The following is a 25,197-nucleotide window of genomic DNA, read 5'->3' as shown; positions in this document are numbered from 1 at the left end:
AAACAGCCAGGGCCTCAAATCAAGAGCTACTTTTTTAAAAAAAAATTCTGTTTTGAAGAGTATTCAGGTTGTTGGCCTCAAAAGTTGTTTAGAAGCAATAGGGCAAATTTCCTTCCAGGAAAAGGGCAATTCCCTGAGCTGTAAACACTCATCAGTCCTGGGTATGTATGTATGTATGTATATGTGTGTGTGTGTGTGTGTGTGTGTGTGTGTGTGTGTGTGTGTGACATTTCCTTTCCACTAACTGGAAGAGGGCTGGAGCTGAGGAAAACGTGGATTGAGAATTAATAAAGGAAAAGATGTAATGGAGTCGTGAGTCCAGAGCCCGGCTGCTCCAACAACTGTTTGGTTCTGCTCCAAGCAAGGTTTGCTCGTGGGTGGGTTGGGGGGCACGCATAGATGGGATAATGGCAGCTTTTCTAGCTGGGCTCCAGCTCAATGGCCTAGCACTCAGGGGTGGAAGCGCTACTCTTCCCTTCCCTTCCTGCCTGGCCACTCCCCTTGTTTCCCACTCCCCCTCCCGGCCCCGCCCCTTCTTTCTTAACCCTCCCGGAGTGGGGCTCGCAGCTTCCTATTGCCCTCTGCGGCGGCGGCAGCTGCAGGCTCTCTGTCTGCTCCCTCCTGGCTCGGCAGCAGCCAGAGCGCGCAGGCGCGGCTTGCTGCTCTGCTAGCGTGTAGTAGCGGAGCGGGGCTCACTGTGGAGTGGGACTCACGCAGCGGTGCGCGACTCCTTGGAGAGAACGTGGTTGCAGCCGGAAAGGGACTCGGGTGTGTATAGAAGACTTTGACCCGGTTAGAGAAAACTCGTGCAACTGTTTCAGTGGCGGGGCTGCGGGAGGTTGTCAGGCTCCGGCCGCGAGTAGAGAGGAGTGAGAGGTGGCGGGAGACTGCAAGGTGTGTAAGAGCGGCTGAGTTGGAAGTAGGAAGAAAGACATTTAGAAGCTGGAAGACTACACTTGAGCTTGGCCAGGCCGGGAAGGTTCGCCCGAGGCCCTGGAAGGTGGCCCAGCTTCGAGTTCAGTCCCCTTACTTGGTGCCCCTGAGCAGTGTCCCAGCTTACTCTTTTCCCTCGTGCTGCTTTCCCGGGGTGCCGAGTTGGCAAGAACGTTTCCTGTCGCTGGGGAGAGGATTTGGGGGAGGTGGGTTGTTGGCCCGGGCTGTTGCAATAGAGGGTGTGGCGTCCCTACGACTTTCCTTTCCCCTGGAATGTGTTCCTCTTCTGACACATTGTGCCTGGACATTTTTTTTAACAAAGGGTATAACTGTTTTGTAGGCTGTGGCGGGTGACAGCGGGGGGGGGGGTGCGTGCGCGCACGTGTGTGTGTGTGTGTGTAAGCTGGCGCTTGTGTGTCTGCAAGCAAGCGAGCGCGCGCGAGTTGGCTTGCTCACTTCAGAAGTCCATGTTGCCGCCCTAGGGGGTGGGGATTCTATGAGGGCCTGGAGTTGGGGGAATTTCCTAGCAACTTTCTGCAGAGGCTTTTTTTCTTTTTCCTGGTCCATTGATTTTGAGAGTAAGAATATTCCCCATAGGAATGTACCTGGATACTATCTTGTGTGTTCTTGCTGTGTGTGTGTGTGTGTGTGTGTGGAGGAGAAGGGTGGGAGAGAGAGGGAGAGGGAGAGAGGGAGAGAGGGAGAAAGAGAGAGAGAGAGAGAGAGAGAGAGAGAGAGAGAGAGAGAGAGAGAGAGAAAGAGATGTTTTTACAAGTTTCAACAGAAGAAAACCAAAAACTAATGGTATTTCAGAATAAGTGAGTGTGAATGAAAGGGAGAAGATATGGAATGGCGAAGTAGAGCTAGATAAATCCCTTTTGATAGTCACAATATATGGCCAGACTTGGGAAAATGTGGGGGTGTGCAAATCAGTAATTTTAGCTAGAGTATTGTTCATTGTTTTAATGTTAGGAATATGGTGCTGCCAGATACTTAGGCTGATTCACTTTAGAAACTTTAAAAATGATGTTAATATAAAACATTAGGGAAAGTATTATGACATTGGATAAAGGCCCATAGACTTTCATGTTAAAAATTTATGAACTTTTATGAAAAATGATACATGTGGTCCCAAGCACAGATGTTTATATTTTAACTCATTTGTTTTAACTTAATACATAATAAACTGAGCTTCCTCCTCCTCCACCCCTTTTCCTTTATTAACTCTGATTTATAAACATATACTCTCAGATCTGAAATATGTTCAAGCAGAATTTCTTCATGTTTTCTTGTTATTTAATCTTTTCTCCGATTATTCAAAGGGTTTGGTGATAATATTATCCAACTTGGGATCAGGATGTTAGGATGCCTTTTGCCTTTTCCAAAAGCTCAGTGAACTCTTCATACGTCCAGACTCATCCTTATGAACTTATTGCAAAAAATGTCCAACTCTCGGAAGTAATCATCCTTTAACTGTTTAACTGATAGCACTAGCCTTATTTTCTCTCTTGTTACTCAAATACTAGTGCTGCCTTGCATATGGTAAGTGCCCAATAAATTTATAGTTGCATGTTATTAAATCTCATTAGCAAAATAAGTCATCCTACACAAAGTTCATGAAGTAATATAAGAAATTCCGATGTTTTAATGTTTAAGGAATATTTCTTGGACATGGATAAGTAGTGGGAACATAGATACATTCTCATGTGTTATTGATAGTTTATGCTTATGAGGTGTAAAAATGTGTAGATAAAAGAGGAAATGGGAATCATAAAAGCACACACTTTAGAAGACACCAAGGCTAGAGAATAGTCATTGCACACGCTGAAATGTATAATTTCCCAACGAATCTGTTTGATTTGAGATTCCTATTTAATATCCAGGTATAATTTCTAGGTATTTTTGAGTAGGAAACTCTAGAAATGAATCAAATTATTGTAAATAATGGGTTTTTTTTTTAATGAATAAGCTTTATTTTTAGAGAAGTTTTAGGTTAACAGGTAAATTAAGTAGGAAATAAAGTTTTTGTATGCCTCCTGTTCTTGAACTATGGTGTCCTGTACCATGGCTTCAACCAGTAAGTCTACAATGATAAATGATTATCACCTAAGGTGTGTTGTTTACATAGGCCCTTCTCCTTGGGTTGAACATTCTATAGGTTTGGACAAATTCACAATGACTTACACTCACTATTGGCATACAGAATAGTTTGACTGCCCTACAAATCCTCTTTGCTCAATCTGTTCATCACTTTCTTTTCTTTCTTGTAATTTTTGATTCTTTCACTATTTCCACACTTTCACCTTGTGTAATACACTGTGTACTTAGGATCATATAATATGTACTTTCAGTTTTTCAGATTCTTTTCTTTTATTTAGTGATGTGCATTGACACTTCCTACACATTTTTTCATGATTTGTTACCTTATTTCTCTTAAGTGCCAGGTAATGACTCCTCACTTGGCTATATCTATTTACCTCCTAAAAGAACATGTTTGTCATCTTTAAGTTTTAGTAATAGTAAATAAAACTATTATAAACATCAATATTCTACGCCCTACCCCACTTTCCCCACACTGTAACTTTCCAGTTCCTTTGAGTAAATACCAAGGAGTATGGGTATAGGAGTCTATATTAGGAATAAGTTTGGTTTTGCTAGAAACTGACAACATCCATAGTAGCTGTACTCTGTTTTGAACTGGGAGAAAATGAGAAGCCTGTTCTGCATTCTTGACAGCATTTGGCAGTATAAGTGTTCTCTATTTTGGCTATTTTAATAGATGTATAGTGGTATTTCATTGTTGTTTTATATTGATCTTCACCCAAACACATAACAAAAGATGTTAAACATCTTTTCATGTTTATTTTCCATTTATGTTTCTTCTTTAGTGAGGTATCTCTTCAGATACTTTAACCAGTTTAAAATCAAGTATACCTATATGTGGTATAATAATCTCTTATCTAATATTTGTTTTTCAAGTATTTTCTTACAGTGTGTAGTTTCTCTTTTTGTTGAGAATGTCTTTTGTAGAATATAAGTTTTATGTTTTACTGGTCTATTAAGCATTCTTTTTATAGATCATCATTATACCTGAAGTCTTCTAGATTTCCTTTTATATCATCTTCTAGGAGGTTTAATTTTTTATATTTTACGCATAACACTGTGGTCCATTTTAGATTAACAATGCATTTCAAGTTAATTGCTTGTGGTTTGAAGTTTGTATATAGACATTTTGTCTATTAGTCAAGTTGAACTCAGGGACTCCTATAGGTTAGACACTCTACCAATGGAAACATGTATGCCAGCTCTACATTCATTTTATTTGAGTCAGGGTCTCATTATAAAGTCCTGATTGGCCTCTTAATTAGCTTGTAGACCAAATTGGCCTCTGCCTTTTGAATGCTAGAACTAAAGACATATAGCCATCTAGCTTTCTATTTTCATTTCTGGTTTTGCATGTATATGTCTTATCTGGTGGTGTTTCTTGAAAGATTTATATTTTCTTTGTTAGATTTTCTTTGTTTCTTTGTGAAAGACAAATTAGAATTAATATATATCCCTTTATGAGACCTTATTCTATTATATTGATTAAAGTCTATTATTTTACCAATGGCACATGTTTTATGACGAGATTTATAGAAAGGCTTTGTGATTTCTATAATATATTTTGATCATGGTTTCTCCTTACTCATCTCCTGCTACTTCCTGTGGATTTAGAATCACCACTGAAACAGTCTCTTGGCATGTCTGTGAGGTATTGCCCTGATTAAGTTAATTGAGATAGGAAAAATCAAACTGAATGTGGGCAGTGCCATCCATAGACTGTGGTCCCTGACTGGATAAATAAAAGCAAGACAGTGGGCTAAGCACAGGCATTCACTACACTCTTTCTCTTCACTGTGGTCACAGAGTGATCAGTGGGTTCCTACTTTTGCTGTTGTGCCTTCCTGCTGTGGTGGATTAGATCCCCTGGAACTGTCATAGGAAATACATTCTTCCTTGAGTTGAATTTGTCAGGCATTTTGTCACAGCAATAATACAAGTAATTAATACACTCTCAAAATTTGTAGTAATGTTTGTTATAATTTTCTAATATTGAATTGACTATTTTATATCTTTTGTCTCTCAATATAAATTTCAGAAACAGTTTTATTTATAGTTACAACATAAAGGTTGTTACGGTAATTTTTTTTGAGGGGCGAGGTTATATTAAATTTATTGATCAAGTTGGAAAGAACACCTTGAAACTTTTGGGTCTTTATATCCTTGAATCCAGAAATCATTTCTGTTTGTATAGTGCTTTTATTTATTTCATCAGAGTTTTCTAGTTTTCTTGATAGACATCTTCTATAAATTTTATTAGATTGTTAGCCTTGTTAACATTGAAGATATGCCAATGTAAATTGTAACATGTTTAAAGTTTCAATTTGTGTTTTGGTTTTAGAAGTGGTTTATTGGAAGAATTTGGGGAAAATGGAGATGAGAATTAAGGAAAAACCCCAAAATTATATAACCAGAGCTAAATGGGTGATTTGGTCAGAACCTTTGCTCAGAATACTCAGAGGGATGTGGACAGCAAAGACTGCTCATGAAGATGGAAATGAGGATTCTATTAGTAAATGAACTAGGGATTATTCGTGTTGCATGTAGCAAATAACATTTCCAGATTTTGCCAATTCCCTAAGACTTTATCAGATGTTAAATTTGAAGGTGTTAGACTAATTATTCAGGTAGAAGGTATTTCTACACAATGCAAAATTCATATTACAATATGGGTTATGCTTGCTTCTTTTTTGCCGGATTCCTAGTGAAAACTGGAAGCAAAAAGTTAAGAAAAATAATTGAAAACTTGCAGTTTTCTCAGAAAGTTGAGGCAAGACGAGTGTAGCTTTCATAGAGTTGGGACCAAGAGAGGTTAACCTGACAAAGACACTATGCTTCATAAAAACAAGCCAACTAGGGGTCAGAGAGGTGGTCCAGTGGTTAAAGGTGATTATTCTGAAATCATATCCAGCTTTAAGAGGGAAGAAACTGTACACCTTCTTCTGGTTGCTACATATACAAGCACAGTCAAACACATAGATACAGACACACAGGCAGACGATCCTTCATGCAATACATAAACAATCCAAAAACAAGTGAACTACACGTAGCAGGACAACAGGAAAGTTGCTTTAAGTGTATATCAGGAAATTCCTAACAGCACTTCACATAGGAAGAGCATAAAGATCTAACTAATTTTATATAAATACTTTGCTTTGAGAAGTAACCATTTGTTATTTTTCTTACTGGGGGCTGGAGAGATGGATCAGCAGTTAAGAGCACTTAAGAACAGTTGTTACTCTTAAAAGTAACTTTAGTCCAATTCATTACACAGAAGGCATGGTGTAGAGAACATAAGATATTTAGTCACTTTTTTAAAATAATAAATCAGTTTATTTTGTGTATTCCTTTAAGTTGCTATGAGTTTTTCTTTATTTTTTGCCAACATAATATCCCTATTGATTATTCAGAAAATTCATATACTGCACCCTGATAATGATCACACTCACTTCCCATTCCTCTCAGGTCCACTTTTCACCCATGCAAACTCTCCCCAAAAGAATAAAGTTAAGCCAAGTTCAGTTTGTGTTGCCTGCATATTCATTGGAGAACTGTCCAACTCCCAAGGGTTAGCCCCCTAAAGATAACTGAGTCCTCCCCCAATTCCCACCACCAACATAAGCCATTAATGTGAGAAGCTACAGTTCACTATCTTTGTCACAATGTTTTAGGATTCTCTTCAATAGCTTCCTATTTGGAATGGTTCTTTGTAGTGGGCAGGGAGAGGCTGTGTCTCTCATTCTCAATTGTGTGTCTACAATTACCAGTACCACTGCAAAAGGAGTTTTCTTGCCCATAATAGCCAGTGGCAGCACAACTTCCATATAGACTTCCATATAGTTTCTGAAGGCAACTCAGAACACAACTGGTTCTCAGGGGTAGCACAGATCATGCACCAACATTAACACAGCTTCCTGTTGTAGCCCTAATCATGAATATCAACATGGCCTTAGGCATCTATATAGTCTGTGGACATCAAGGTGGACAGCACATACCATGTATATTCACATGGCCTCCAGTAGTAATATGAACCAAGGCATCGACACAGCCTGTGGTGACATTATGAACTACAGACCACCAGCATGGCTCCTGGCTGCAGCTAGGACTTCAGACATCAATAGCCTTATGGTGGCACCATAAGTCAAGGAGACTTAATACAGATAATGACTATAGTTTATCTTAGATATCTTGTAGTTGCTCAGAGCTAGGGTGATTGTGGGACCAGGCAGCATGTTTGCAGACAGAGCCTGTGCAAGCTGCTATACACCATCCTGCCAACCCTACTTGGCAATGACATGCTCCTTTGTCTGTTGTGGTTCCACTCCCGTACCTGTCACCTCCCCTGTGTCTCTAGTTCTTCCTCTCTACATACCTGGTCTTTTCTGCCATCTTTCCTACATCTGTCACACATTTATTAAAGGGGCATTGCAAACTACTTTATGTCTCTCTCTCTCTCTCTCTATATATATATATATATATATATATATATGTGTGTGTGTGTGTGTGTGTGTGTGTGTGTGTGTGTGTGTGTGTATGTGTATTACCCAGACAGCTATGCATGCACATACTTATTGCAGTGAGTCATTGGTCTGGTTCAAGGTTTCTAGTAAATACTGGACTTAACTCTGAGACTCATTTCAGATATCTTGTTCTCTCCCAGAGTCAGGATGATCTTGTAGCTGGATAGTGCATCCTGTTCTGGTGTAGGATTCTTGAGAGCTCCAGGCCACTGCATACTTCCCTGCCCTTTGTGCTTGCTTCCAGTGGGCCATGCCACCTCACTCTCTTGCTGACACAATGGCAAGCAATGCAAGCATGCTCTGTTGGCTGCTGGAACAGCACTCCTATGCTGTATGTGGCTTCTGCTCCACCATCTTATTTCCACTACCATAAGACCGCTTTTTAAGACCATCTTAAAAGTTTAGGGAATCCTACAGAGAAGTTGGCAGAAGGATTGAGGGACCCAAAGATGACAGGGACTCTGCAGAAAAACCAACAAGAGTCAACTAACCTGGACCCTTTGACGCTTCCAGAAACTGAACCACCAACCAAAAAGTGAGCACAAGGCAGACCTAGGCTGTCTGCACAGATGAGCAGCTTGGTCTTCCATTTGTGGGTTCACCAATAACTAGAACAGGGGCTGTCCCTGAATCTGTTACCTGCCTGCCTGCCTGTGGATTCCTTCTCCTAAGTGGACCTCCTTGTCTGGCCTCAGTGGGAGAGGATATACCAAGTCCCACAGTGACTTGTACCATGGTGGTGGTGGTGGTGGTGGTGGTGGTGGTGTGCGTGTGTTAGTGAGGGCAAATGACAACCAGAGGCAGCTTCCCTTTCTCAAAAGAGAAGAGGAAGGTGGAATGTGGGGAGAACTTGTGTGAGGAGGTACTGGAAAGGGAGGAGGAAGTGATATTGGGTTGTAAATTCTGAATAAATTAAAAACTGATAGCAACTAAGCTATATTAAAAAGAAAATAGAAATAAATATATTTCAAATTTATTTCCTGTAGGACACAGAATATATATATATATATATATATATATATATATATATATATATATATATATATATATATATATATATATTCCATTTGGCACATGTGGGATTATTTTTAAAAATTCACTATTACACAAAAAAGAAACTATACAATAGCATAGCCACATGCTTATATTTAGAAATGAAATAAAAAAATAGTGTCAGGGCTTAGTTCTTGCCCATGGGATGGGTCTCAAGTTGGGCTGGTCATTAGTTGGTAGTTAACTCTGTCTCTGTGTCATCTTTGTCCCCTGTAGGCAGGATAAACTCCATGTCTGAGAAAGATCTACAGGGAAGTGTGCCCAGATCCCTTTAGGCTATGACATCTGGCCTTTAAAGGGTGATCACTGTCTTAAAGAGGCAGCCCTGTATTCTAACAACATATGTCTATTCTGAATTTAAGCTTTATCAAATAAGATTTTTTATTCTTCTTCACTTTCTTGTCCTCTAGTCACTCATATAGCCCATGGGTGGCACTATGTTGTGTATGTGTATGACTAGTGTCTCCTATCCTTTAATTCTAACTTATGGCTCTTTATCTGTTGCCCATTTTTCTTCTTTCTATTTTAATATTTGGTACCTGAGGGATTTGTCAGGTATTATGTTCTTAGTGTGATGGGCAGATGTGAACATGTGCAATCATTGTTGTATCCTGAGTAATGTTAATGTGTTTTACTTTGCCTTTGTATTTCTTGTGAGTACAATGACATGGTTATTATAATTAATTATTTTAAGTTGTCTCTCTCATGTGTGACCCTGATACTAATGATTTGTGAGGTTTCTAATTATTTCCAATGTTGATACAACTGTAGAACATTGCCATTTATTTTATAATTACTCTGTACCCATTTGTGTGAACTTTTGTAGTTGCCCATAAGTCTATGAATATATACATGTTTGCCTATTTATCAATTATGGATTGTCTGGCTGTAAGAAGCACTGCTAGGAGTTTTGTTTATTGTGATAATTGTTAAGTATATTGGTCTCCCCTCCCCCAATACACAAAGTATCTTCCCATAAGACCTGCCCTTTTTGTTTGTTTGTTTTTGTTTTTCTTTCTCTCTTTCTTTTCTTTTTTTCTGGCTGGCCTCAAACTCAGAAATCCTACTGCCTCTGCCTCCCAAGTGCTGGGATTAAAGGTATGCACCACCACTGCCCAGCCTACTTTCGGTTTTCAAGACAGGATTTCTTTGTGTAGCCTTAGCTGTCCTGGAACTTGGTGTGTAGACTAATAAGGCCTGGAACTCCCAGAGATCCTCCTGCCTCAGCCAGCTAAATGCTGGGATTAATAACAGAAATATACCACTATACACAGCTGACTTGCCTTTTCTCTTCTTTTTTTCTTTTTTTCTTTTCTTTTCTTTTCTTTTCTTTTTTTTTTTTTTTTAGTCCCAGAGTTGCTGTATGCTCTGCAGATTCATCTTCTGCAGATGAGCCTCCCCTTGAAGTTTGCTTGGGTCTTTCAGGCTCCTAGGAGCATCTTCTGACACCCTGTGGGTATCAGCTCCTGCTGCCATCTTGAATCCTGCTTTATCTAATCACGTTTTAACTGTAGTCAAGAAGCAGAAAAATGGCCTTTGAAAGATGGTTCAGTGGTTCATTTTCTGCTGTTTTAGAGGACCTGTGTTTCATTCCAAGCAGCTACATGACAGGTGACAGCAATCTGTATCTTTCGTTCTAGGGGATCCAATGGCCTCTTCTGGCCTCCATGGGTATCAGATATATATGTAGGGCACATACATATAACACACAAGCAAAACACTCATACCCGTATAATAATAATAATAATACATCTTAAAATGGAAACAGAAATGAATGTTAGCATCTTCCTTTTTTCTTTTTATTGAACATGAGACATTATTTCATAGAACAGTGCTTTCCATGTTTAGGATACATCTTCTGCACTGTAAATCCTCTTTAGATATGTCCTCAAAGCAAGCCCAGAGATATGCCTCCTATAGTGATAACATTCAGTTATGTTGAGTGTAGATTATCCATCTAAACTGGAGTACCCTGCTTGCACAGGACCAATGAAGGAAGTGATTCTTTGTGTTCTGCCATGTAGATACTCGGAAGCCTTCACAATCATTATCCAAGGGGGCTCAGCCTACTCTGTGAACTGATTGCAAACTTTGCAATAATCCATATGGCATTGACTATGCAGGTCTTCAAGGAGACAAGACTTGGGAGGTCCTGAAAGATTTTACTCACATTTCAAAATAAAAGTGTATATATAGGGGTACAAATAGTGTATGTATGGGAGGGTCAAGATCTCTGTAGTCAGTCCCTAAGAGGATAATGTATGAATATATGAATACAGTGGAGACTCAGAATTTAGAGATGCAAGGAAGGTGGAGTTACTCCCGGAGAAAGCTGCAGGCATTGTACAGTTATTCTAAGAGATGCACACCATCAGGATTGCTGTTTTCAAGACTGTAGGAATCTCAAGCTCTTTGACAATTCATATCAAACCATGTGCCTCATATGCTGGACGAGCACCTACAGGATTCGATGCTTTCTTTGCTTGATTTCAGTCTTCCTTTGTTACCTCTCTCCTTTCATTGCTTTCATTCTTTCATTTCTGAATAACGATGGTTTACTCTGTGCCATTTTATACTGCAAATAGGAGGTCAGACTTAGGAATTATATGTGTGCATACATTGTGGGCAGGATAGGTAGAAGGATGGTTCAGCACTTAAGAACATTTGCTGTTCTTATAGAGGACCTGATTTCAGTTCCCAATGCCCACACAGTGGCTCATAAATTGTCCATTACTCCATTTCAGGTGATTTGATGCCCTCTTCAGATCTCTGTACACATGTTTTGCATACATATCAGCAAACTGTTTATGTAAACATATATATATATATATATATATATATACACATCATTTAAAAATTACATATGATAAACTCTAATTTCACCATTTATTAAGTACCCTTGAAGTATATGGGGTATTCTACAGGCTTTGTCCTTTGTAATTTTTACAGCATAAGTATTACTTAAAAGTGTTGTCAAGTATAATGAAGTAACCAAAGAGCCATGAAATGGATAGGTAAACATAGATCTTAGTTCATAGGTGCTCTACTTTCTCTATATTGTGTGGTAATACTTGGTATAGTTGTTTTTAAGCTCATTCAAAGACCTGTGATGAACTTTTCTTAGTTTGTACTATCTTCTTGAAAGTTAAATAGATAAAAATTGAAATAACAGTTTGAACTCTTAGACACATTTCAGTTTTTCATATTTGGCACCTTGGAATTCTTTGTGAAAATGTGTTATATCTAAAAAACTTGACTCTCTGAATTTTCTGGTTTCTATTCCTTTTCATATTTTAAGACTTTCTTAGAAGGCAAGGTGTGTGTCATTTTCGAGAATCGTGGATAAGCAAATGGCTCCTGTTTCAGAGACAATGTCTTGTTCAAAGCACTTTATAGCCTTTCAATCTCTTCCAATATAGCTCTAATATGCCTGATCTTTATGGTTTGTTTCCTAGTGTTAGGCATTCCAAATCTGTAGAAAATCTATATAAGTATTTTAACCACAGTAATCCACTGTGACATGTGTGATTCTGGGAGAAAGCAAGAAAAGTGAGAAACATAAGCCTAGTTTTAGAATTTGATATCACTGCAAAAAATCAGTTAATGGAACATATGCCAAAGTTCCTTTCTTAATTACTATTTCTTATGGAACTAATAATTAATGTTGGTAAGAATATTTTGACTTTTTAATTGTAATTTTATCCTACTTCAGTTTCAAACTCATTTCTCCCTTACAATTAGCAAGATAGTATTGCTGTAGAAGTAGCAAAAATAGCTTAGGCTCACAGTCTGATAATACAAGTATTTGTTGCTTTACGTATAAGTAATATTTCAGAAAGTTTTCATTGATTTTGAAGTTTATTTTAAAAAGCAAATGGCAATATTTGTAAGAATCATTAATATTTTCTTTATGTTCATTTCCTAAATTCACCAATATGGTTCTGAATAGTCCATTCATATTGTTCTTATCCTAGTTCAGAGATCCTTTTTTTCTGAATATTATATCGTCATGTCATTTTGACTGATATGTCTAGTCCTGTATTACCTATTCTTAATTCCAAATCTGTTCATTCAGAGATATTGAAGCCTTGGATTTGCTGCACCCCCACCCCTTTCACAGAGCTTCTGGGAGGTGTCACCCAGTATCCCTGCAGATCAAATTGCTCACTTTGCCAGGTTTTATGCACCTAACATTTCTGAGTCATTTGTGCACAAACTTTTGTTTTCTATTTTAGTTCTACATTTGTACTTCAAGCCTTAAGTTTTTATTTGGGGCTAATGAGACAGCTCCTGCTTTCCTATGCCTCTGACTGCACTTTCCTACCTCCTGAGCAGTATCCTGGTACTTCCCTACAGCCCAACAACACCTGATGGCATGGGGTAAGCATGGTTAGTGCGGTCAAACTTCCAGTGTCCCAGCTCCCCAAGCAGCCATACCCTGTGGCAGAGTGGACAAGGGACCCACAACCCTACAGTCTGGTTCTTTGCTTAGTTACCATTACAAGAATTTAGAGTGTGATGTACCTATACTATCCTTGCCACTGTATTGGGTGGCTCCTAGTTGACCTCTGAGTTCTTTTTTTTTTTTTTCATTCAATTGAGGGTAAGGGATGTCTGAGTCCTCAGCAGACCAGAAAAGTCAAGTGCCCGGTGAAAAAAAATCTCATATAGGATGAGCTTTTGTATTTTTCTTTGCAACACAAACCCACTCTTTAAAAAAAAAGACAAAACCAAACAACAAGAACAAAAACAGAAAGAAAAACCAAGTTTATTGTTATACCTATTATTAGTATATGGTTGTTTTGCCTTTATGTATATCAATGCCACGTGAATAGTTAGAAGAGCAGGCTCTTTGTGCTTATGTATCTCCTGTTTTTTGAGAATCTCTCACAATGGAGGGAATATGGTGTATGTTTAAAATATTTATGTTGATGTATTCCATTCCATTGTTGAGTTAATGATACCCATTTGACTTGTCTTTTAAAACAGATATGCTAATGATGTAGGTAACATGCCCAGTGTTATGGTGAAAAACAAGATTGATTTTAATATATCAAGAAATGCCTCTCTATCCCTGGCTGGCTTAGATCTCACTATATATACCAGGCTGGCCTGAAACTCAGACATCCACCTGTCTGTGCCTCCCAAAGTGCTAGGATTAAAGGTGTGTGCCAATATGCCAAACTGAGAAAGATAAGTTTTAATGATGTTTTCTTGGTTTGATTTTGGTTAAATCAAAGTATACTTGATTTTATATAATGTTCCCTACTTTTCTGTTTTACTTGATTTTTTCATTATCTTCAAATTCTTCCTCACCATTTGTTCTTTGTTTGAATAATGCAATCAGTTAATATCACGACTCAGACTGATTTTGCATGTAGAAAATTTCCAACATTTATATTTAGCCAGATATTTTTTTCATGAAGTCTCAGGAACATACACATGATTGCCTTCCATAAACTAAAATCACACAGAACAGAATTTCCCCCCTGCCTCCTACCCCACTTGTTGTTTATCTATTTTCCTTCCCTTCCTTCTTTGCTTACTTAAAAAATTAATTTACTGTATAAAGTTCTAGCATTATACAAATATTATAGCATTTTGAACGAAGTGTGTTCTAGTAGATTCTTTTTCCTCAGCTCCCCTGTACTTCCCTAGTCTCTTTTTCATCTTTCATGTCCATGTGTCTTTCATTTCTCATGTTATTAAATGGGAAGACTATATCCAGATGTCTGCATAAGAAATAATCTGAATATAAACAGGAATGTAACCATAAGTGAATGTCAGAAAACAGCTTTGGGATTTGTTTTCTCTTTCTGCCTTTACATGGGTTCTGGGCGTGGATCTCAAATCCTCAGGCTTGCAAGACAAGTACCTTAATCTGATGGGCTACCCTGCTGGTGCCTCACAATCATGTTCCTGGCCCTAGACTTAAAGGCCTTAAATTAGAGAGTTAGCAGCCATCTGTATTACCTTCCCTCAAAGAAATTTCTGTTCTTTACTGCTTTTCTTGACAGTTACCTTCCATTCTTCTTTAGCTATACAAATAAAAACTAAGAAAGGAAGCTGTCTTTCATCACTCTGTCCCTTTTTTTGATCATAACTGAAATGAAGCCATTTAATATATACACTGCTTTCATTCCAAGTGTATATAAAATGCAGATATGATGTTTGAAATTATCATCTTACCTGATATTTAGCATTCCTTTGACTATAATAACCTTAATACCTATTAAATAATTACTTCGCGAGTTCACACTGTATTGAAGGTTTGGCCTGTCCTATTATTTACTCATTTACTTGTAGTCCTTAGTGAAGACTACTATAGTCTCTTAAACTTTCATTGAAGTTTCATGTCTACAAAACCCTCACAAGGATTATGTGGATTTTTTTTTCTTCATTGTCCAGATCTTTCCTAACTGGACAATAGCCACAGGCTGTTTAATGAATTATTTTTCCTGTTACTTTCAGTCCTTAATGAGGGCCTGCCTAGGGACAACACTGTATAGTTAACTCTTACTTGTTCTTCTAGGTCTAGCCAAGGCTTATCTCTTTTGTGGCATTGTTACTGAAATTTAACTAATGTTATTTTTTATCCTGTTAAATTACTGCAAGGACATGTGTTTGTTGTTCTTTTTTAAAAAATTTGTATCATATTGTGGTTAAGCTATTTTTTAAACTACTGTGTGACTCATTTCCCAAAAGCTTTAATTAAATTTGGTGTCTCTGTATAATATTAGCCATGAAGATGAAGTCTTGAAGGCTTCAGGATACTATATTTTTATTTCAAGAACTGTTTAACATATGTGCAGTATTATTGTAAACTATGAGTTATATTAAGATGGCTAGCAGTTAATGTGCTTCTGGCTTTCTTTTTGGCATAGTTAAACCTTATTTTCATGTGACTGTGTATTATCTGTCCGTTGACATCCGTATTTAATGAAATGCAATTCCAATTCATTTTCCTAGACTTTCCCCAGCCAGGCAGAACTCAGGCACAGTGCTCAGAGAGCTTTGATGGGCTTGTTTTATAATCTGAATTTTTCAAAGTATATTGGCATGGATCTTTCTGATAATTAACATAACTGGATATTTTAAAACCATAATCTTTGATTTGATCACAAAACAGTTAACAAGAAAAAATAGTATTAATTCTAGGAAATATTCTCAGACCTTTAGAGTATTCTACCATGGAACCAATACTAAGTGACTCAGGAACTCAGCTGATATAAGTCCCTTATTCACTGTACATAGCACATAACATCCACAAAGAAGCTGCCAAATTTAAGGGTGCCTCTGTTTGAAGTAAATAATTACCTGATTCTCTATGGGGGAGGTATTAGAGAATATTCTATTAGAACCATCAAAATTCACTGAATTTGTTTCTTTTCATCAATTCAGAGTTGAAATACTGAGTGGAAACACTCAGTGTCTCCTCTTAATATGTGCTTAAAATATTTGAATTAATATTTCTGCTTTCCAGAAGGCTGATATATTTAATATGGTGTAGAACAGCAATAACTGCTCAACTTTATATAGGCCATGGAGGCTGTACTTATCTGTAGTCTTTTTTGTTTGTTATTTGGTTAATTGGTTATTGGTTTTTCAAGAGGTTGTCTTTCTATGTAGCCCTTGCTGTTCTCAAACTCACTCTGTAGACCAGGCTGGCCTCAAACTCAGAGATTCAACTGCTTCTGCCTCTGAAGTGCTGGGATTAAAAATATGTGCCACCATGGCCCAGCCTGACACAGGTCCTAAGGGAAGAGCCTCATAATTCTTTCTTGTGCAAGGAAAATAAGAAGCCTGATAAAAAAAAAAACCTTGTCATTAGGAACTTATGTCTTATCTCTGTGATATAGGAAATAACCTTTAGGTCATTCCTCATCTGTTTTCTAGTTTCAATTGAGTGAATGGCTTTCTGATTTGGGAAAATAGTACCACATTGATTTTGTTTTTGCTGTCTATGTAAGTAATAAAACAGCTCAATCAGTGGTGTGTATTTGTTAAGGTAGCATAATGGATAGAGTAGTAATTCACATAGGCCTATTAGCCACAATGTTGTCACATTAGTGATGTTTGTGTGACATAGGAAAACATTCACAGGCCAGACAACTCATCTAGCATGTATGTCTTGGGATATTCCTTGAGCCTTGTGCTTATATTTGGGCAGAATGGGACCCTCAATTTGATAGGTAGACAGAGAGCAGAATTTTCTATTGGAATTAATCTTGATTAATTTTCTTATATTGTTAGACCAAGTTAAAGAATAAGATCTTCTTCATTAGAAATTTTTGTACACAACATTGAAGGAAGTTTGCTTCTGAAGCTACCCTCTCTACAAACATTTATTTGAATATTGGTAGGAAAGGAATAATAGTAACAGTGTGTGGGCTTATTCAGATTAGTACCCTTTAAATATGTTCTTGCCTGTTCATCAACCCAGTAGACTGACTGTTCAATCTACAATACTTTGAATCTCTTAAAAAAAAGCAAGGTTTTACCATATAAGCATCTGCACCTTTCTTATTCTGGTATTATCTTTGGAAAATAATAGAAGGCAACATGAAAAATGTTTTCTAAATTTCATATTTTTGGAAAAAATGTTTCTGTAATACTTGCCTGTAATGGTTTGAATGAAAATAGTTCCCATAGGTTCATATGTTTCACTCTTTGGTCTCATGTTGATTGAAATGTCTGGGAAGGATTAGGTCTTGCCAGAGGAAGTGTGTCACTAGGGATGAGCTTTAATGTTTCAAAACCCACCAGCCATCCTGAGCATAAGCTCTGCTTCCTGATTGCGGATCAGGATGTAAGCTTTTAGCTGCTGCTTCAGTGCCATACCTGCCTGCCTCCTGACATAATCTCCATAATAGTTATGGACTCCTATCCCTCTAGAATTGTTAGATCTGAATAGGCCTTTCCTTCTATAAGTTCCTTGGTTATGGTGTTTTTATGACAATGACAGAAAACCGAATACACTCAATCATCCATTGTATCTATTTTAAACATAGTCATTTGAGAGTTTAAATTTCCTTCTAAGCACTGATAATTGCATTTCACAGATTTTGATGTAGTTTCATTACTATATAGTCCCTAATGTTCATTTCATTTCTCTTCAACTTTATTCTGTGTGCAATATTTACTTAGACTTTTGTGATTTACTTTCCAAATAGGAAATGTTTGCTGGGCTTCTTACTTCCTTTCCCTTTTCTCTATTTCACATTTACACACACACACACACACACACACACACACACACTCACACACACACACACTCACACACACACACACACACAGTCACACTCTCACACGCACACACACACATGCACGCATGCATGCACTTAAGTGCACCCATGCTTTCTCTGTGTCTGTCTCTGTCTCTATCTCTGTCTCTGTCTCTCTGTCTCTCTTTGTCTCTCTGTCTCTCTGTCTCTCTGTCTCTCTGTCTCTCTGTCTCTCTCTCTCTCTCTCACCCACACACACCCACACCAACAGAGTTACTATGACTTTTGAAGTATCTCTTACCTAATTTTTGATTTTGGTTAAAGCCACTAACAGTCTGGTATCTATAAAAGTGTTTCAGGGCTTAGTCAGAAATACCAGTAGTTAGAGATTAAAGTTTCATCCCTTATTTCTTCTTTCTTTTGAATGATCATGATTCCTTGAATTTATTTTCTCTGTTTTTCTAAAGCACAACTGCTAACTTCATTTTCTTTCGCCTTCATATTTGCCATACACATGTTGTTTGTAAGTACCCCTATGCTGAAAGACACACCACACCATCTCCTTTCCACCAAGTGAGTGCACATTCTCCAATGTGTGTCCACCTATTTCTGTGCACATACTGGTAACTTCATTGTAGCAGTTCTGGCCTTAGTTTACAATTATTTTTGCTTTACATCTCTTCAGGAACTTGATCTAGGGCTCAGTTAGAGATGTTGGTAGACAAAAGTTTGGAGACACTCTCTAGCTTTCTTCCTCCTCCTATTCCTACACTGATAAGTATTTTCCAGTAGGGCTTTTCTTGCTCTGTAGACCCGAAAAATGAGAGATTTAGCAGATGTCCTCTCACTGCTCTCTCACCGCTTTCACCATAAGTAGTACTATGTATGTAGCCCTGATAAGAAGCAAAGGTTAAGAGCTCCATGTGTTTTTCATCTCTCCCATCTCTCCCAGAAATTCTTTTTTTGTTGTTTCTTATTTTTTTATTTTTATTTTTTATGAGATTCTGTATTTACATTTTGATTGTTATCCCCTTTCCTGGTCTCCCCCCCCTCCTGCCCCCCCCCCCCAAAAAAATCCCCTAACCCACCCCCTCCTCCTGCCCAACAATCCACCCACTCCTACTTCCCTGTTTTGGCATTCCCCTATACTGGGGTACCTAGCCTTTTCAGGACCAAGGGCCTCTTCTCCCTTTGCTGTCCAACAAGGCCATCCTCTGCTGCATGTGCATCTGGAGCCATGGGTAACTCTATGTATACTCTATGGTTCATGGTTTAGACCCAGGGATCTCGGGGGTACTAGGTGGTTCAAATTGTTGTTCCTTCTATGCTACTGCAAACCTCCTCATCTCCTTGGGTCCTTTCTCTCGCTCTTACATTGGGGACCCAGTGCTCAGTTCACTGGTTGGCTGAGAGTGTCCCCCTCTTTATTTGTCATAGGTGACAAATTTGTCTCCTAGGTGACAGCCATATCAGGCTACTTTCAGCAAGCACTGTGGGCATCCACAATAGTGTCTGGGTTTTGTAACTGTATATGGGATTGATCACTAGGTTGGGATAGTCTCTGGATGGCCTTTCCCTCAGACTCTGCTCCACACTTTGTCTCTGTATCTCCTCCTGTCAGTATTTTGGACCAGAGTATCCATACTTTGTTCTTTCTTCTTGAGTTTCATTTCATCTGTGAATTGTGTCTTGGGTATTCCAAGCTTCTGAGCTAATATCCACTTGTCAGTGAGTGCATACCATGCGTGTTTTTTTGTGATTGGGTTACCTCACTCAGGATGATATTTTCTTGTTCATCCCTTTGCTTAAGAATTTCATGAATTCATTGTTTTTAATTGCTGAGTAGTACTCCATTGTGTAATTATACCACATTTTCTTTATCCATTCCTCCATTGAGGGATATCTGGGTTCTTTCCAGCTTCTGGCTATTATAAATAAGGCTGCTATGAACATAGTGGAGCATGTGTCCTTATTACATGTGGGAGAATCCTCTGGGTATATGCCCAGGAGTGGTATAGCAGGGTCCTCCGGTAGTATTATGCCTGATTTTCTGAGGAATCGCCAAACTGATTTCCAGAGTGGTTGTACTAGCTTGCAATCCCACCAGCAGTGGAGGAGTGTATCTCTTTCTCCACATTCTTGCCAGCACCTGTTTTCTCCAGAGTTTTTAATCTTAGCCATTCTGACTGGTGTGAGGTATAATCTCAGGGTTGTTTTGATTTGCATTTACCTGATGACTAAGGATCTTGAACATTTCTTAAGGTGCTTCTCAGCCATTCGATATTCCTCAGGTGAAAATTCTTTGTTTAGCTCTATTCCCCATTTTTAATAGGGTTATTTGGCTCTCTGGAGTCTAACTTCTTCAGTTCTTTGTATATATTGGATATTAGCCCTTCATAAGATGCAGGGTTGATAAAGATCTTTTCCCAATTTGTTGGTTGCCATTTTGTCTTTTTGACGGTATCCTTTGCCTTACAGAGACTTTGTAATTTTATGAGGTCCCCTTTGTCAATTCTTGATCTTAGAGCATAAGCTATTGGTGTTCTGTTCAGGAACTTTTTCCCTGTGCCCATGTCCTCAAGGGTCTTCCCCAGTTTCTTTTCTATTGGATTCAGTGTGTCTGGTTTCACGTGGAGAACCTTGATCCACTTTTCCCGAGAAATTCTGAGTTCTTTCCCAGATTCTCTATGCTTCTATCCCCTACCTTAAGTTTGTTTTCTTTTTATTGTATTTGGATCATTACATTTGCAATTCTTTTCATGTTTGAATGTGGAGATCCTATAGGAGCTAAGTTTATCATATCTGGAAATGGAAAGATCTCAAGCCTGTTTTTCCCTTAGGATGGAAAGACAAACTAAACCAAGGGAAACACCCACCAATGTTTTGCTGCATCATCTTTTCAAAACCACTTTAGTTACTATTCTTACAGTGTTCAAGACTTGTTTCCATACAACAATGAGTTGGTATAGCAAGTTTTAGAAGTAAAAATAACCCTTAAGAAGCTATGAGCAACCTATATAATTCCCATGTCTCTAATATATGTTGCATTTGAAAATATGTTGCACAGAATCTGCAGATTTGTTTTTTTTAATAAAAATGAAAACTATAGCTGTTTTGAACAAAATGCTTGCTTTTTAGAAATTGCATCTAATATGAAGAGTACTGAGAAATATTTAATGTGTGATAGAAGAGTGCGTAAGTATGAACCCACTGTAATAAATTACTCAGTAAAATAGCTAATGTGTGAACATTAGAGAAAAATAATTTTAACTTTTCTTTTAATAATGTATCTGCACAGCCATGTTTAACACCATCTTAGGTAAAAATTAGCCTATTATGATATGCTTTATTATATAATGCTATATAAATTATCTATTTTGGGTAAATCCATGTAACAATGTTTTCACACTTTTGTCTAACTCACTTATTGGAGGACTGTAGAGAATAGTAAGCAAGGTAATTAAAGTTCATTTTGTAGTTTCTACCTTACAGATAAAAGGCAAAGTAAATGAGATTATTTATTGGTTTTATATAGAAATTAAGACACTTGAAGAAATTATCACAGATTTAAAAGTATAGAATAGCAAAGAATGAGACATTTCTATTTATGATTTGGAGGAGAGCCTTCCATGCTCTGCCTTAGGTAATACAGGTAGACTTGGGAACCCTGAAAATATTTGGGGGTTTCTTAATTCCTTAAGTGGATATCTTGCTGTTGACTCTTGTGACCCACAGGTACTTACCCACTTATAAGCAGCTTCTTTGTCCCTCGGGTATCATGAGTTGAAATCAAATGCTCTAAGCTACTTTCAGGCTTTAATTGAAAAATGATTTAAGACAAGAATAACAGGCAAATTAGGTTAAAGAATGTTTCCATGGACAATCATGAATGTGGCCAATGGTATATTTTCCCCCCAGAGGATTAAAAAAGATTCATTTGTAATTTAGTGCATTTTTTTATTCTTCTAAGGATCCAGTTGTATTCCAGTTGACTTCTAAAAAATACCACATTGATTACTATCACTATCCTTTGACTTACTCTCACATCTGTGGTAGATGAATGAATGCCTCAAATAAGAAGAAACGAGCTATGCTTTCAAGGGTCTTGCTGCCTATCTCCATATTTATGTTATACACACAGAGAAAGTCTATTTTAGAATTAGTAAATTAGAACCCCATTATATGATGGAATTTGGCAAATACTTGTTCAAAGAGAATTTTCTCCTCAAATTAGCAGCAATATTGATATGTAGGATAACTATTCCTAAGACTGATTTTTTTTTTTTTTGTTAGTTAGTGCTGCTGCTAGACGTTTCAGAGGCCGTTTCCAAGGAAATAAATAGATGGTGAGATAATTTCTTAAAGTTCTTGGATGCAGTTAGTCTCTAGAGACTTTGAAGTTGTGAGTTACATAGTAGTCTGATTTGATCTCCTGGGATCTCTGCCAGGTTTGTAATTGCATTGAGAATTTTTAATGATCACAAATAACATCATCATGCTTTTCTCTTTATTCTAGAAGTGAGCTGATTACTTCATAAAAAGGAACAAAAATAGGTTTTAATCAGAAGATTTGGAAGATCAGATGTCAGGTCTGATGCAACAGCATATCTGACACATACTTATGTAGTCACTGAGTTGTGACAAGTTAGTTTGGTGAAGTAGCCTTGATAATTATACCCATTAATATATACACAGTGTGGGACAAGTTTTTATTCATTTCTGTAATCATTGAACCCTGATAGACTACTTGGCTGTGGTACATTTCTTTTAAACTTTTGTTGTAAAGACAAATTATCTTTCATTACAGTATTCCATTTTTTTTTTAGCATGGGAATAGAGGTGGGAGTATTGGGCAGAAAGCAGAATAATGTGTTCTTTCCCTTTTGCTCCTGGCAAACAAGTCTTTATTTTCATATTTTTTTCCAAGTGTAGTCAACCTTATCATTCTTCTCACAGTGTGCCCTCTCATAGAGTTTAAGATGTGTTTGTTGCATCTTTAATGTGTATCTGTCTTTCTTATGCAAGTAGAGAGCTTAATTATTATTCATCTCTCCATCTTTATTACACCCACTTTAAAAAACCAGGAAGTGCAATCAATAAAGTCTTATGTAAATATGTAGCTACTTCAGAGAGTAAACTTGGAATTATCTGGTTCCTAGAGAATGTCTTCAGGTATATGTACCTTTCTATTTTTCTAATTTGACAAACAGCACAAAACTTTCTCTTGTTACTGTTATTGTTCAAATGACTATATTCCATACAAGAAGAAAGAGAGCAAATAGAAGGAGGATTTGGCAGAATTCTTTCTTACAAAGAAGATCTTCTTATATCACTTTAGTAAAAAAAAAAATTAGATCTGTAGTAACAGGCATTTTTGCACATGTTTCATTTATACTAAGGACAAAACCCAGAGATTTGTGCATGCTAGGCAAGTGCTTTACCAGATGAGCTACTCTCCAACCTCTTCCCTGTTTGCAAAACATGGTGATATTATTTGTAGGGAGTTTGTTTAATAGATGCAACAGTGATATGGGGTATTCACCAAATAACACTGCTCAGACCTTGGTTGAAGCCATTAGAAAGTCTTTATTGGCTGGTCAGCAAACTCTACTGGGTATTTAGGATTCCAGTATAGCCCTCAGCCTTTCTCATGGTGAGCTTTTAGGCACAAGAACTATGTTTTGGATTGGCATACTTCAGTTACCAAGAAGTTAGCCAGAAATGGAACTTCAGAAATCCAAAAAATAGTAAGTACATTTAGAGACTTGCCAGAACTATACAGACTTTGATACATTAGTCCATTGTTATTGTTTGTCAGGTGATTCTGTCTATGTGTTGAGTTTTACAGCCTGATTGGTACTTACATCATGGAGTCAGTTGTGCTAAAGTCTGGGATCTACTAAGCTTCTGCTGGGTCCCTGCTACATTCCCCACTGGTCTTAGTGAATGAGTCAATTTATGGGTTCACCTTGTTTTAGTTTAAGTTGCAGGACCTTGCTGCTAATCCAATCAGAATGAGAAATGCCCAGGCAGTGTTGATAACAAAATAGTTAGCCAGGAGGACCAAGAGAACAGAGACTGACATCAATTATTTTCTCAACTATGGCAAGAATCTTTTTCTACTTACTCCTGATCAATTAGCATAGAAACAACTGTTGTTTCCCAAAGCCATATATACTTTCTTTTATCTCATGAGAGGTCTAAGCTTCTCCAATTATGTATGACTCTTTCTGCAAGGGAATTTAGCTGCTGTTTTAATCCAGAAACTGAAACTTTTAATATCTCTAGGACCTGATGAACTTATCTACTTAGTTTAGAAAGCATCAGTAGAGTTGTATTAGTTAAACCATTAGTACATGCCCACCAAGTAGTCTCAGAGGTCCAGTAATATTGCTCTTATCCATATGAATTAACCCATAAGGCAGAATAGTGGGCATGGGCATCAGAATAAGGGGAAATGCCTAGGTTAAAGATTTGGGATAGTAGACAAGTTCTAGCCCCTTATAAGTCCTCTGGCATTAATTTAGTCTTCTCCTAGTCACACTGAGTTTTGTCAGTTAGTAGACAGTCTAGTTAGTTCCTAACATGTATAGTACAGCGGATAGGTATCTTAAGCATAACCAACAATCCTGGCTAATTGGGGACAGGGGGAGCTGGGCCTGAGAAGGATTAACTCTATCCACAGGGACCCTTCCTGAGGCATAGAGTCTGATTCCCCTGTTTTTGTTTGTTTTGTTTTTTTTGTTTGTCTGTTGTTGTTTGTTTGTTTTTAATGTTTTCCAAAGGCCAGAATCATTTAAAGATTTTTTCTTTTAGAAGCCTCAGTTTTACAAACCCAATTTTTGTAAAGGAAACTACCTTGCTGAGGCAATTAGGTGCCCAGTTACAAGGCATGCACAGAATTGTAAACTAAATATTCCTATATCAAAAGATAAATCCCCATCTTTCCTTTCTCCAGTATAACCAGATGTTTAATGTGGACATCAGCAAATAAAAGTTAAGATAGAAAGTCGGTTGCTGGTTTGTAGTCATACTAGCTAATACCTTCTCTGTATCTGTCTTTATCAATTCCCAGGTTCAGGCCAGAGGGCCATAGGGGTTGGACCATAACCCTGTATTCATACTAAACACATGGTTCAGGAGAAAATAGAGGGGGCATGGTATAGAAGTTCCTGGAGCCCAGTGAAACCTAAATTTCAATGGGTCTACAGTATGGAAATAGTTCATTTGGCAGTGTCCATGGCTTCTACTTTCTTAACAGAAATGAGGTAGATCAATGGTGTAATTAATGCCAGCTCTCTTCACAAATATAGGACTGAAGAGAATCACCATTGTAGAGTCCTTTCAAATTTGGTTTCAGTGAC

At 37.7% G+C, this 25,197-nt stretch overlaps 1 protein-coding gene across 2 annotated transcripts in view; it reads left to right on the top strand.

The window, feature by feature from the left end:
• Positions 1 to 592: 592 nt before the first annotated feature.
• Positions 593 to 25,197, top strand: part of Prrg1 (proline rich and Gla domain 1) — a 124,762-nt gene continuing 100,157 nt past the window's right edge. Inside the window, exon 1 of one of the 2 annotated variants that reach the window (XM_052171488.1) lies at positions 593 to 768. The gene's annotated coding sequence lies outside the window, so the exon portion shown is untranslated. Of the gene's footprint in view, positions 793 to 25,197 lie in introns of both variants that reach the window. The other variant, XM_052171489.1, reaches the window with a different exon arrangement.

The sequence above is a fragment of the Apodemus sylvaticus genome, chromosome X (genome assembly GCF_947179515.1).
Source record: "Apodemus sylvaticus chromosome X, mApoSyl1.1, whole genome shotgun sequence".
Taxonomy (NCBI): domain Eukaryota; kingdom Metazoa; phylum Chordata; class Mammalia; order Rodentia; family Muridae; genus Apodemus; species Apodemus sylvaticus.
Note: the sequence above shows the minus strand (reverse complement) of the source record. Positions and strands in the feature narration are given on the sequence as shown.